Genomic DNA, 15,255 nt, shown 5'->3' on the forward strand with positions numbered 1-15,255 from the left:
TGCTCCCCACATCAACTCCATTCCTGAGGTTATCATAGATTAGAAGGCGAAAACCCCCCACTCGCAATGACATGTTTTCAGAGCTCATGCAGTCTTCCCGCACTGATAGGGCACAACTGAATGCACGGAGGCATTCTGTGGCAGAGGCTAGGAAAACATACAGTGAGTGTGATCGGAACATGCAGGAGGAGATGCTGAGGCTAATGGGGGAGCAAACTGACATGATGAGGCGTCTGGTGGAGCTGCAGGAAAGGCAACAGGTACAGGCCCCCCGCCCGCATCCATTGTGTAACTGCCTGCCCTCCTTGCCAAGTTCCATATCCTCCTCACCCAGATGCCCAAGAACACAGATATTATGGAGCACACAGCAAGCAGCAATAACAATGGGAATATTGCTTTTGCTGAGATCTAACCTAGTCAGCAAGCAGCGCCAATGCCCTTTTAAATGTCCAAAGGCACATTTTCTATGAACAGCTGGAACAGATTTATATTCTGCACTTGCTCCTTACTACTGTCCAGGCTGACTGTGTACGGCTTCATGAGCCATGAGAGCAAGGGGTAGGCTGGGTCCCCAAGGATAACTATTGGCATTTGAACATCCCCAACGGTAATTTTCTGGTCTGGGAGGAAAGTCCCTTCTTGCACCTTTCCCAGCCATCCCACACTGATGTCAGTGAAACATCCCTTGTGATCCACCAGTGCTTGCAACACCATTGAGAAGTACCCCTTGTGGTTTATGTACTCTTTGGCAAGGTGGTCCGGTGCCAAGATAGGGATATGCGTTCCATCTATTGCCCTACCACAGTTAGGGAACCCCAATGCAGTGAAGCCATCCACTATGACCTGCACATTTCCCAGAGTCACTACCCTTCTTAGCAGAAGAGTATTGGTTGCCCTGGCTTCTTGGATCACAGCAGCCCCCATGGTAGATTTTGCCCACTCCAAATTGATTCCTGACTGACTGGTAGCAGTCAGGCATTGCAAGCTTCCACAGGGTTATTGCCACTCACTTCTCAACTGTTTGGGAAGGTCTCATCTTGGTATTCCTGTGCTTCAGGGTGGGGGAAAGCAACTCAGAGTTCCATGAAAGTGGCCTTAAGTGGCGGAAGTTTCACAGCCACTGGGAATCATCCCATACCTGCAACACTATGCAGTCCCACCAGTTTGTGCTTGTTTGCCGGGCCCAGAATCGGCATTCCATTGTATCAACCAGCCCCACTGCCGCCATGCTATCCCAATTGCCACATCTTGTGCTTTCAGGAATGTCTGTGTCCATGTCCTCCTCACAGTCCTCCTCGTGCTGGCAGCTCCTAGCTAGGCTCTGCACATACTTCAGGATAATGTGCGAGGTGTTTGCAATGCTCACAAAAGCAGTATGCAGCTGAGCGGGCTCCATACTCGCCATGCTGTGGTGTCTGTACAGATAACCCAGGAAAAAAGGCACGAAATGATTGTTTGCTGTTGCTTTCAAGGAGGTATGGGAGCTAGGGAGGGGAGACTGATGACATGTACCCAAAACCACCCACGACAATGTTTTTGCCCCATCAGGAATTGAGAGCTTAACCCAGAATTCCAGTGGGCAGCAGGGACTGTGGGATAGCTAGCTACCCACAGTGCACCATTCCATGAGTCGATGCTAGCCATGGTATTGAGGATGCACTCCGCCAATCTAATGCGCTTGGGGGGACATGCACGATCAACTGTATAAAATCGCAAAAAGAAAAGGAGTACTTGTGGCACCTTAGAGACTAACACATTTATTTGAGCATAAGCTTTCATGAGCTACAGCTCACTTCATTGGATCTATAAAATCGGTTACTAAAGATCGACTTCTATAAAATTGACCTAATTTCATAGTGTAGACATACCTTAATATCGCTGTTTCTAATACACCTACTGCTCTAGAATCTAGGTGACATGCACAGTATATACTGTCTGACTGCGACTTCTCAATCTCTGTGGAGTGCAAAGCTAAAGGAAAGCTCACTTATGCTTAAAGGGGCATGTTCAAAGTCGATGAGTTCCAAATTAACTCTAGTTATATAGTAGAGCACCATCTAGCTACACGGCTGGTAAAGTGAAACTTGGCTCTATCCCCTGTGTTTTGCAGGCATATCTCACTAAATGCTGGGATTGGACACTTGGAGTCCTTTAAGCCTTCTGTACATTAGGAGACTTACCTGTTGCTGACTGACAGCAATGAATGCTGATGAACCAGTGCTGAAAACTGTTCATGGCAAGTGTAGACAGGACCAAATTGCATTCTGCACCGTTTCAGAAACTGCACTTGAGTGTTGCCCTGAGCAGAGCTCAGTCACAGACATCAGATAAGCCAGGGTCTTATCCAGAGGGGCTTACATTATAAATGGGGAAAAAACTGAGCCTAAGGGAGTGAGATGAAGTGTGGCGTGTGGCTTATCAGATTTTTTTTATTTTCCTTTCTCTACATCATCTTGCCATCTGTCCTTGATCCACCATACTTCTCAAATCCAGCATCAGTTGTCCTCACCTCCCTGTCCCTCTCCCCCATCAGAGATCACAGATCTTGGGCCCAAGAAGGTTATGTCAGGAGGGATTTAAAGTAAATAGATAATCAGGAACAGTTTTTGGCATTTCCAAATGTCTGGAGTGTCTAAAGGTGGTGGGGCTACTGGGGGTAGGGCTAAGGCTCTTATGCCCTCCCTTTCCCTACATTTTAATGATATATGCTAGTGATTATATTATTCAGCTATTAGATGTCTCTGTTCTGTATAGAACTCCAGCCAGGATATGGTTCCTGGTAAACAAGGGCAACAAAGCTGGGGCTAAAGCTATGTGGAAGCCTGCTTGTTTGTCTGTAGTTTGTAGCTGTTCTGTTTAATAAATGCCTCCTGTTTTAAAAAGGTCTGTGGTTTTCTATATCATGACAACTCCCCAAGAATCCCAGTGGGGCTATTTCCCCACTCTTGGGTGTGGGAGTGGTTAGCTGTGTGGTTAGGTTATCTAGGGGCAAAGCAAATAGTCTGCTCTTGGTGAGTATTCTGAATCCTACCCCTCTCCTAGTCTTGTTCAGAGGAACCTGTATTACCCTGCCTTGGTTTGACCTTAGCATTGTTTCTGAATACTGTACATCCATCTTCTAGCACTGAGCTGTGCAGAAGTTCCAAGAAAGTGGAGTGTTAGCCTAGCAGCTTTGCCACCTTCCTCTAATTGATTTTGCTTTTCTCTTTTTCTTTAAACTGTGACAAGCTGGCTCTCGCATGCAGCCTCGAGTAGATAATTAATCTTTCTCTCAACTGGGCTCAGTTGGCCACGTTATTTTCCTTGATTGTTTGGAAAGAGAGGTGCTTTTCCATTACATTCGGAGAGGTAGAAGGCTACCTGTGACAGGCATCCCGTGCTCTGCCTAAGAAGTGCCACAGCAGATGGTAAAGCGTTCCTTACAGTTGCCTGACTGTATCTGTACACTTAAGATAAATTTCTCACACACTGAACTGCAGCTAATATCTAATTAAAGAGGGGGGGAAAGGCTAGCTTTCAAGGGCAGCATTTTGTGTGTGTGTTGTGCAGTCTGTACAGGGAAGAGTTGGACTCTCACTTCTTCACATTCATGCTGAGGAAAACATAAAGGCCCAGCCCATGCTACAGGTTTTCAATGATTTTTTTTTTTAACCATTTAGGGGCATGGTGGTCATAGCTGTTTACAAGTAACATGATTTAGTTTGACTCCACATAGTGGTGTTTCCTGCCATTACAGTTGTATTTGTGGTCAACAATGAACATGCTGCCTGACCGTATTGTATTAGTGCATTCTGGGGAAATCAGGGCCACCCTCCCACAGTATGTCATCTGAGAGTAAAGGACATGCAGACAATGGAACCAGCAGAGCATTCTGGGATGTCCTATCACACAGTTGGAAGGAAAGAAGATTGGCCAGACTTCTTGCACATGTGATTAGCAGGTCTGCTTGCAATGCAAAAAGAAAAAAAAGGCAAAACAAAAAACCAGTATGTAGGACTGATTGCACGCCTAGGCTTCTAGCAAGAGTGACACACTGTCAGGTGCCATGGTTACTAACAACCATGTGTTGTGTGGACTCACACCACATTTAGAGATAGCCATGCGAGTCGCTGCTTACAGGCTCAGTTGAAAGTTGAGGACAGAGCCATAACGTTTGGCATGGATAAGTGTCTGTATGTCTGGTGGTGGTAATTTTTCATTCTTTATTTGGATAGACTGGTTCTTGGACAGAGGTTCTTAACCTGGGGCAAATGACCATTGTCCCTGACATCTGATCTGCCAGCCATTTCCATATTACAGCATGAGGAGGAGGAGGAGTGGGGTTCCTGACTAAATGACAGGTTTCAGAGTAGCAGCCATGTTAGTCTGTATCCGCAAAAAGAAAAGGAGTACTTGTGGCACCTTAGAGACTAACAAATTTATTTGAGCATAAGCTTTCGTTAGCTACAGCTCAAGCTCACGAAAGCTTATGCTCAAATAAATTTGTTAGTCTCTAAGGTGCCACAAGTACTCCTTTTCTTTTTTCTGACTAAATGCGGTAGTATTCCTGGGGCTCCCAGTATGGAAAAGATTGAAAACTACTGGTTTGGAACCATGGTCATCAGAGTTTGTTCCTGTTGTGGACCATAGAGACAGATTCCTTGTCATGGGCCCCTCTGAATCTCTGTCCCATCCCTTCCCCGTGGAAACTCTTAACACTTGATTGCATGAAACTGTAATAGCAGGACTAGAGGAAATTGCCTCAGTCCTTGCGTGGTTTCCCTCTCTCTCCCATTTTGAATCTGCACTGTTTATTCCCTTTCCATGGATCCAGGAGTTTATATTTTAATAGTACCAAATCTCGCCTAGCTGTCTGCAGCTAATGAACTGGTTGCAGTGTTGCTAAAATACTTTGTGCCACCACCCTGTCTCAACTAAAGAAGTGGTTTGGCCATTGAAAGGCGTAATGTAAACTCATTAAAATTCTTTTGTTTTTATGGTTGGGGGAACGAAAAGAGACATTTACAAGAAAAAATATATGATTTCTATAGCATCCGCCAAATACATGGTGACCGCAAGGGAGCTGTCATGGATATAGATGGAAATTATAAAACCCCCTTACCCATTGTTAAGGAGGGGAGAAGAATGGAAAGCCAGAGGGAAGAAGCTAGGTGGGGAAGAAGGGAAGGCTCATGTTCCCCACTCTTTGTTATAAAAAATAAGTACCCGGCTTTCTGATGATCATGCAGCTGGTGAATTGTTTTATCACTCGGGCTTCTATTCAGAAAGTGCTTCAGCACATGCTTAGCAAAGCACTTGGGGTCAGATTTGCAAAGGCATTTAGGTGCCTAACAATGAAGATAGGCAGTGAGTAGGATTTTCAAAAGCCCCGAACCAGGTTAGGCACCAGGCTCTCATTAAAGTCAATGGAAATTAGGTGCCTAACCTGCTTAGGGGTTTTTGAAAATCCTACTAGTCGCTTAAGTACCTTTGAAAATCTGGCCATTAAGCACTTGCTTGCTTCTGTCCCTATTTAGCAGAGCACTTCAGCACATGATTCAGTGCTTTTCTGAACCATGGCCCTTTTGGGAAAACAACTGGCAGATTGTAGGATAAGAAATATGAAAATATGGGGTCCATATGTACTACCTGGAAAATGAAGGGACCGTTGGGCTTAGTAAGTGCTTTGCTGAATAGGGATGGGGAGCTGCTCATTCGGAGCCATGGGGCCTGGTCCAAAGTCCATTGACGTCCCTGGCAAGACTCATGTTGACTTCATTGGGCTTTGGATCAGACCTACGGGGACACTGTTCTTCAAAGCACTTTGTGGCTCACGCGTTCTAGTGAAATGTGCTCTAGAACTTGAAGGTGTGGTGGTGATGATGATCAGATAGATGGGCTCTTGAATTACAACATATCATCATTGCATTGCTAACATAGATGAATCGGGGAGGGACTTGGTGGATGCCACAGTGCCATTTAAGTTTTACAGTGGAGCAGAGCTGTTGTGAGCATCATAGATCATGGGTAAGTGGAGCCTCAGCTAATGAAGAGCTCTGTTTTATTCCTTTCCCTCCAGTGTTTCCTTCCAAACTTAATTTGCTTTGATTCTGCATGTTATCTGTCATTTATATTTACTGAGGGCTTGGAGTTTTGTGCTGGCAGGTGGCTGTTTTAGTGGATGGTGGTGGTTGCTACTACTTTGTGTTGACATAATGCCTGGAGGCCCCAACTGAAACCAAGTCCCATTGTCCTTGGTACTGTATACAGAGAGAGAGAGAGTGTGTGTCTCTGGCTTCAAGAATGTACAGTCTAAACCAGGGGTGAAAGTAACATTGAACACTTACTGGTACGGGGGCGTGCTGCCTGGCTGGTGCCACCTGGGGCTCCAGTGGTGATTTCAAGGGCCCAGGGCTGCTGCCGTGGTAGCAGCAGCCAGAGCCCTGGGCCCTTTTAAATTGCCAGCCCTAGGGCAGCTGCTCCTTTTAGCCCCTCCGTCCCCCTCCCTGTCGGTGGCGGCAAAAGGGGCAATGCAGTGCTTTAAGCTGGGTCCTTAAAGCGCTGCCATGCCAGCCGCTTTAAAGTAAGCTGCGTACAGGCAGGGCCTGGCGGCCACTTTTTACTGGTACACCATGCCGGGCCATACCATCTTACTTTCACCCCTGGTCTAAACAGGCAAAATTTGGGTGCGGAAACAGGCACACAGAAAGAGATGAGGTGACTTGCACACAGCAGGTGAGTGGTGGAACTGGGACTAGAACCCAAGTCTCCTGAGTCTTAGCCCAGTGCCCTGTTCACCGGGCAGTGCTGTATCCCAGCTGTGAATAGTAAATCACAGCTGCTAGGAGAGGGATAACTTGAGAAGCAAACATGGCACCGGGCTTTTTTTTTTTTTTTTTTTGGTGGTGGCTGGCCAGTTGATCTTGGATTTCTGGCCCCTGGTCTCAGTGTGTAGCTGGTGAGCACTCCATGGGAATGAGTCAGAGGATCTGTGAACCTGGGCCTACAAATAAATTTAAAATAAATACGACTATAAATTACTTCATGCCCCTCTTAGAATCTGGGAACGTATCCAGATGCTTGTGGACATTCCAGGAATTCACATCAACAAAGTTTGGAGGAGGAATGCTTACAACTATCCTGTTGAGGTTTCCAAAATTGTGCCGGGCTCTGGATCTGGTTCAAATTAAAGAATGTCTCTCTGTGTTTACTTCTTATATGGAAGGGTTGTTAGTGCAACAGAAACCCATTTCCCCCAAACTATTGAATTAGTTGAGGAAAACCAGAGAAATGCTACATGCAAGTAAAGGGATTACTTCACCATTGGCTTCTTCTTGCCCTTTTAACCAATAATCAGTTCTCTTTGAAAAACAATAGCTCCACATTCCTCAGAGTGCTGCCATGAGTCACTTTTCCCCAAGGGGTGGGGGGCGGGGAGGATTTGCTGCTGCTTGGGCTTACAATTGGATGAGGCCACTTGAAAAATAGCTTTCCTAGCCATCGGTGATCTTCCTGAAAACACCATCCTGGCCACTATGGATGTAGAAGCCCTCTACACCAACATTCCACACAAAGATGGACTACAAGCCGTCAGGAACAGTATCCCCGATAATGTCATGGCAAACCTGGTGGCTGAAGTTTGTGACTTTGTCCTCACCCATAACTATTTCACATTTGGGGACAATGTATACCTTCAAATCAGCGGCACTGCTATGGATACTGGCCCCACAGTATGCCAACATTTTTATGGCTGACTTAGAACAACGCTTCCTCAGCTCTCGTCCCCTAATGCCCCTACTCTACTTGCGCTACACTGATGACATCTTCGTCATCTGGACCCATGGAAAAGAAGCCCTTGAGGAATTCCACCATGATTTCAACAAGTTCCATCCCACCATCAGCCTCAGCCTGGACCAGTCCACACAAGAGATCCACTTCCTGGACACTACGGTGCTAATAAGCGATGGTCACATAAACACCACCCTATACCAGAAACCTACTGACCGCTATGCCTACCTACATGCCTCCAGCTTTCATCCAGACCACACCACATGATCCATTGTCTACAGCCAAGCTCTACGATACAATCGCATTTGCTCCAACCCCTCAGACAGAGACAAACACCTACAAGATCTCTATCAAGCATTCTTACAACTACAATACCCACCTGCGGAAGTGAAGAAACAGATTGACAGAGCCAGAAGAGTTCCCAGAAGTCACCTACTACAGGACAGGCACAACAAAGAAAATAACAGAACGCCACTAGCCATCACCTTCAGCCCCCAACTAAAACCTCTCCAACGCATCATCAAGGATCTACAACCTATCCTGAAGGATGACCCAACACTCTCACAAATCTTGGGAGACAGGCTAGTCCTTGCCTACAGACAGCCCCCCAACCTGAAGCAAATACTCACCAGCAACCACACACAACTCAACAGAACCACTAACCCAGGAACCTATCCTTGCAACAAAGCCCGTTGCCAACTGTGCACACATATCTATTCAGGGGACACCATCATAAGGCCTAATCACATCAGCCACACTATCAGAGGCTCGTTCACCTGCACGTCTACCAATGTGATATATGCCATCATGTGCCAGCAATGCCCCTCTGCCATGTACATTGGTCAAACTGGACATCTCTGCGCTAAAGAATAAATGGACACAAATCAGATGTCAAGAATTATAACATTAAAAAACCAGTTGGAGAACACTTCAATCTCTTTGATCACTCGATTACAGACCTAAAAGTTGCAATTCTTCAACAAAAAAAATTTCAAAAACAGACTCCAACGAGAGACTGTTGAATTGGAATTAATTTGCAAACTGGATACAATTAACTGAAGCTTGAGTAGAGACTGGGAGTGGATGGGTCATTACACAAAGTAAAACTATTTCCCCATGTTTATTCCCTCCCTCCACCCGCCCACTATTCCTCAGACGTTCTTGTCAACTGCTGGAAATGGCCCACCTTGATTATCACTACAAAAGGTTTTTTTCCCCCTGCTCTCCTGCTGGTAATAGCTCACCTTAAGTGATCACTCTCTACAGTGTGTATGGTAACACTCATTGTTTCATGTTTTCTCTGTATATAAATCTCCCTACTGTATCTTCCACTGAATGCATCTGATGAAGTGAGCTGTAGCTCACGAAAGCTTATGCTCAAATAAATTTTAGTCTCTAAGGTGCCACAAGTCCTCCTTTTCTTTTTGTGAATACAGACTAACACCACTGCTACTGTGAAACCTTTCCTAACCAAGTCTCTCTTAGTCAGGAGCTTCTTTTTGCCAACAGGTTTCCCGTTGCTTCTCAAGGGCCATTTCTAGATATCCTTTGACAACGGTCATGACTGAGCTTGGGATAAAAGAGGGATTGTGTTGGTCACCAAATGGGACTTTAAATACATTCTGGGGATCCTTCATCACTTAAAAATCACCTCCCTCTTACAAGGCATGTGGACCAGATTTTCAAAAGGGCTCTGCTCCCATTTAGTAATAATTTAGGCACCTAGCTAAATGGCCAGGTTTCCAGAAGAGCTCGGTACATTGGGTGGTGGGTTTTTTGTTTAAATCTACCCATAAGTGTCTCAATGGGAGCGGCTGGGCATTGAGCATCTCTGCAAATCTTGCTCTTGTTGGGGAGTTGTATAGTTATAGGTTCTCTAGCTATGTAATTCCCCTGGGCAGACGCTTTCCATGGAAATTTTAGATAGACTTAACACCGGCTGAGATTTCAGACTAGTGTGGGAAGCTTTAAAAACACTTCCCCCCCTATACAGTGTGTTCATTTTCATTTACTTGAAACAATAAGATAAAACCCAGCCTTCGTCTTAAAATAGCAAAGTCTTTTTGGCAAATTTTCCTGCAAAGAACCCAGGCGATGTTGCTAGTCGGAGAGAAGCCAGAAGGCAAGATCAGACTCCATGCATGCTAGAATCAAAGTCTTTGTGCTCATTATGCCATTACTAGCTTTGCAAATAAAACTTCACAGACTGGGCCCCAAAGACTTTTCTTTATTCAGCCTGGTTTGTTTTGTTTCTTGCCCACCAATCCCTGGGTCCAATGTCCTAATTTAAAGGGAGACACTCAGTTTAAAAATAATGCATGTTAAAAAACAAAAATTCTTATGTGTGTTACCAATAGTGTAGATTAGTCAGAAGTTATTCATCTTGAACAATGGAAAATATGCTAGTTCAGTGTCCCTTTTTAGGGTCACTTTAAGTTTTGGAAGGGATATAAGTCCTCATGCTTCACGGTTTAAACCGGTCTCTAACTATTTGGAATTGGGATGGGATTTCCATGGGGGAAGATTATCCCACATCTGCCTTCTGCAGGGTGTCTTGAACCTTCCTCTGAAGCAGCTTGTACTCACTTGCAGCAGCGATAGACGATGCTGGACTAGGTGGACTGTGGGTCTGATCAGTATGGAGATTCCTATATCCCCTTTCGGTTCTCATGAACTGTTACAGAGCTGAAGTGTCTTGGATGCTGTTGCTACAAGGCAATGTTTAAATACAAAGTTTAAACCACCCCCCCCCCCCAAACACATCTGTTTCCATTTAAACAAAAACAATCAATTCTAGTAACAGGTTTTTGTTTAAAAACATTTTGCAGATAAAAGGATTTAGAAGCTGTATATACATACCAGACCAAAACAGCGGCATATCAAGGCCAGTGTGAAGAGTATGATGTTCATACTTAGCCCTGGTCAATACTGTGGGGTTAGGTCGAATTTAGCCGCATTAGGTCCTTTTAAAACTAATGCGTCTACACAACCAACCCTATTCCATCAACCTAAAGGGCTCTTAAAATCGATTTCTGTACTCCTCCCTGGCGAGGGGAGTAGCACTAAAATCAACCTTCCTGGGTCAAATTTGGGGTAGTGCAGACACAATTCGATGGTATTGGCCTCCGGGAGCTATCCCAGAGTGCTCCAATGTGACCGCTCTGGACAGCACTTTGAACTCCGATGCACTAGCCAGGTACACAGGAAAAGCCCTGGGAAATTTTGAATTTCATTTCCTGTTTGGTCAGCACAGGTGACCATGCAGTCCCCCCAGAGTCGCAAACGAGCTCTAGCATGGAGCGAATGGAAGATACTGGATCTGATTGCTCTGTGGGGAGAAGAATCTGTGCAGGCCGAACTCCGATCAAAAAGAAGAAACGCTAATATATATGTCAAAATCGCACAGGGCATGATGGAGAGAGGCTACAGCAGGGACACACAGCAGTGCCGCATGAAAGTTAAGGAGCTCAGGCAAGCCTACCAAAAGACAAAGGAGGCAAATAGTTGCTCTGGGTCAGAGCCCCATACATGCCGCTTCTATGATCAGCTGCATGCCATTCTAGGGGGGGACACTACTAGTACCCCAACACTCTCCGTGGACACCTGCAAATCAACCTAATTTCGTAGTGTAGACATACCCTTATTAGTGCATAACTTTCTTTTAACATGTACGTTTTGCCTATAACAAACCTGTTGACGATGTCTCTCTAAAGGAAGATTGAGCAGTTTGTACCATAGGCTCCTATCCTACAGTGAGCTCCCTGAGAGTGGATCCAGTGCCCAAATGGAGTGCTACTGAAGTCACTTGCTTTGGCAGGGTCTTAGATGTTATTTACTGATGAGAGCATATAGACGGTCATAGAATATCAGGTTTGGAAGGGACCTCAGGAGATCATCTAGTCCAATCCCCTGCTCAAAGCAGGACCAATTCCAAATTTTTACCCCGGATCCCTAAATGGCCCCCTTAAGGATTGAACTCACAACCCTGGGTTTAGCAGGCCAGTGCTCAAACTACTGAACTATCCCTCCTGTACAGGAGAAACTGAACTTTCAGAACTTTCATCAGCAATAAGAATATCTACCTCTGTTTTAATATTGTCATAATGCCAAATCATCCTTGTGCCTCTCCTTGGGCATTATCTTCTTACTGCTGTTTTCCAGCAGGAAAACCAGTTTGCAATTTGAGACAGAGGACATGTATTTCCAGGGTCAAATGTAGCAATGAGGCTGAAGACTTTCACAGTTGCTAGGATGAATTTATATTGTTACACAGACAGAGGAAATCTTGTCTCATGAGTGTGGGAAAGGTCATGTGACAAATCAAAATGTTTCTCTTGTTGAGGTTTGATGTCAGCAATAATGAGGTCTTAACATAGTTGTTGGATCAGATTCTATATATAAATTTTTGCATTGTGATTGGCTTCGGCTGAATTCAGTGAAAAATATTATTTCCCTGTCAGCCAATCAGATAGCATGTGGCTCACTCATCAGAGATGAATAATTTTTATGTGAGGAAAATATAGTCCTGATGAAAAAATTATAGCTTTCTTCATGAACACCACTACTTGCAAATAAGTTTTATTAAATGAAACAAATTGTGTGCTTCAGGGAGGAGACATCTAGCTCAAGATTTTTTAAAATATACCAAATACCCTATAAAATATTGTGTGTGTACATAGAATCTTTGATGTTCTGCCAGTCTCTGATGCAAGTGGATTAATCTTCCATATGAATCAGCACAGAAGTCTCTTCCTTGAGCTACTACCTCTATTGCTGCTTTTTATCTTTCTGCTCAAGAATTTTGGACAGAGATGTGAGGCAAAGCAGCTTCCCTTATCTCTTAGGGGATGTTGCTGGAGCGCAGAAAGGGCAAGGAGTTGTAAAACTTGTCTTCTCTCTCGGGATTCTACCATCTGCATGCCAGGTTTCTAGACAATCCATTATGTTTACTAGTCAGTAGACTCACTAGGGGCTAATTGTCTGCATTTTGTGTCTGGAGTAGTGTACAGGACATCCTATTTTTCCCCCAGTCCAAAAAAGCCACCCCTTCTTCAAGAATTTCTCTTGCTTGCAATTTGAGAGAGTTTGCGACACTATCCAAACTTAACTCCTCCAGCGGCCTGCCCCCCGGCACAGCTGTCTTTCCTCTCTAGTACTCTGGAAGATGGCAGTACCCCTATTGCGTGTTTTCTTGTGTTGCTTTCATTTCAGCTATCACACACAGTCCTGTCATCATGGCATCTTGTCAGCTACCATACATTTAAGGCAGAAGTTGCAATGGGGCAGTAACTAATAACTTAACCCACTGAAATGACAGCAAATTTGCCTTCAATCTAACGTCTTTTATGGAGTCAAAGTCTGTTTGTGATCCCCTATGGTTCCGGAAAAAGTAATCTGGCAAGATGAAAGTGACATGTCATCTGATTTGCATGTGGGCAATTAAAATGCATAACAAGCTATACTCCTTTCTTCTTCCTGTAGCTCTTCATCCGCGTGGTACTTTCTTGCCTTCAATAACGTCACTTGGCTTCGAAATACAGCTCCAGCCTTGCAGTGCACAGACTTATTGGGTCCCTCACATTTTTTATTTCCCATGGAACTCCCATGTACGCTTTGTCTAAAGAGTGCTTGCAGTGCCCTTAGGGTTTTGAGCCTGTACCCTTGCATCTCTCTCAGACAGTGTGCCTTAAGATGCTAGTTCATTTGGACTCAGACGGGCCTTTGCTTTGGGTGGGGGCGGGGGAGGAGAAGTCATTTTCAAGGCTGTTCGGATCAGAAATACAGCAACCCAGAGATGGAAAAGAAAAGCTCTTAGGTAGAGTGATGATGAGAGTACATTTGATGGGTATAAAGGAGTTCTGCAAAGGGAAAACAAATTGGCTTTTTGTACCTTTTTAATGATGTAAATATAAGGTCATTTTTTTTTTAAACAGTTGGAATGTAGGTCTTGCCTATGCTGTTTTTCCTAGAAGACTTTGTGGATGACACAAACTGTTAGGATTATAAAAGTACAGAGATCATGCAAGTGATCTTTATTTTAGGCTATTGGGAACTAATTGCTTTTATTAACACATATCTAACTCTAATGCCTAATGAACCATTAGGAGAAGAATTATCATTGTTAAAGTTTGAATATCCCTGCTTATAGAATCATAGAATATCAGGGTTGGAAGGGACCTCAGGAGGTCATCTAGTCCAACCCCCTGCTGAAAGCAGGACCAAGAATTCTTGGATTAAGGGCTGAGAAAGCTCCTAACATGCATCTCCAAGTCCTCTAATGAATACCATGGTAAAAGGAACTTGGCATTCTTGGTATTTTGAAGGTGAAAACAAAGAAAAACTTTTTATTTATTAAAAATAAAGAAAGAAAGAAGCAACAAACAAACAAAAATGGGGCGTGGGGACACACAAACCAGTTTCTTCCCATCTGTTTGAGGACATGAGTGGTGGTTTATTTTCCAAAGAGCACTCTAAGGATGCAGATCTTTGATCTACAAAAATGATATCTTGATAGACAATGTTTTCATAATTGGTTTAGTTTGACTTACTCATTTGCATGTGTTTTGGGGGTGGAAAGAGAGGAAGGGGCTTTTTGCAGCTAAGGAAATGGAAAACAGTGAAATTTCAAATAAGTTTGCTGCATATAAAGGTGGCCAGCTGCTTTATATCCCTACTTTGTCATGAGATAATGGGGCTGAAGAAGTGTTAATACCTACTGCCATTTACAGATTTGTTTTCAGTTACTGTAACATGTAAGGTCACTGGAGCTCATAATTGAAAAATAGATTCCTTTTATGAACCATAAAAGCAGAGTCCACAAGTGGTATTGCTCTAAGGCTACTGCTGTATATACCAGCTAAAGAAATGTTAGGACTTCAGTCACTGTTTGCTTTTCTTTGGAATCACTATAGTTTGTTTCAGTAGAGGTCCAATGGTAAAACATTGGCCCACTGTTGACCCTTTTAATTAGTTGATCAGTACAACACATTGGGAATGGCAAGGCAACGCCCAAGTTCAGTAACATTACAGTCTTGCTGTATTAAAAATATACAGCTTCTTAGGCTGATCTGTCTATAAAAGAACCGGTTGTCATTATAATGACCTAAAGCGGGTGGGATTATTTCATATGCAGAATGAAAATGCGTGATTTAATGTTTTCATTCCAGTTAACTTTCTGTGCAGAGAGAGATTCTGGAATACAGCTTTTGCTTGCTCATTCCACCACCCCTTTCCATTTTAATAATGTGCTTTGTGCTTCAGTTAGTTACCAATTCTCTAGGCCCTTCAGTTGGACAGACCAACTCAACAGCATAAGCAGTGTGCACGGCTATTATTTCATTGTTTTTGTACACAGGAATTTTGAGCTGGTTGCCATTTTAGCTTGGTACCTACATTCAAATATGCATGTTTTTAAAAATAATTCCATTAGCTCCTCTGATCAGAGCCAAAGATGCCACCTGGGGAGTTGTTGGCATAGAAGAAATTTTT

Source organism: Lepidochelys kempii, chromosome 6 (assembly GCF_965140285.1).
Source record: "Lepidochelys kempii isolate rLepKem1 chromosome 6, rLepKem1.hap1, whole genome shotgun sequence".
NCBI classification, from domain to species: Eukaryota; Metazoa; Chordata; order Testudines; family Cheloniidae; genus Lepidochelys; species Lepidochelys kempii.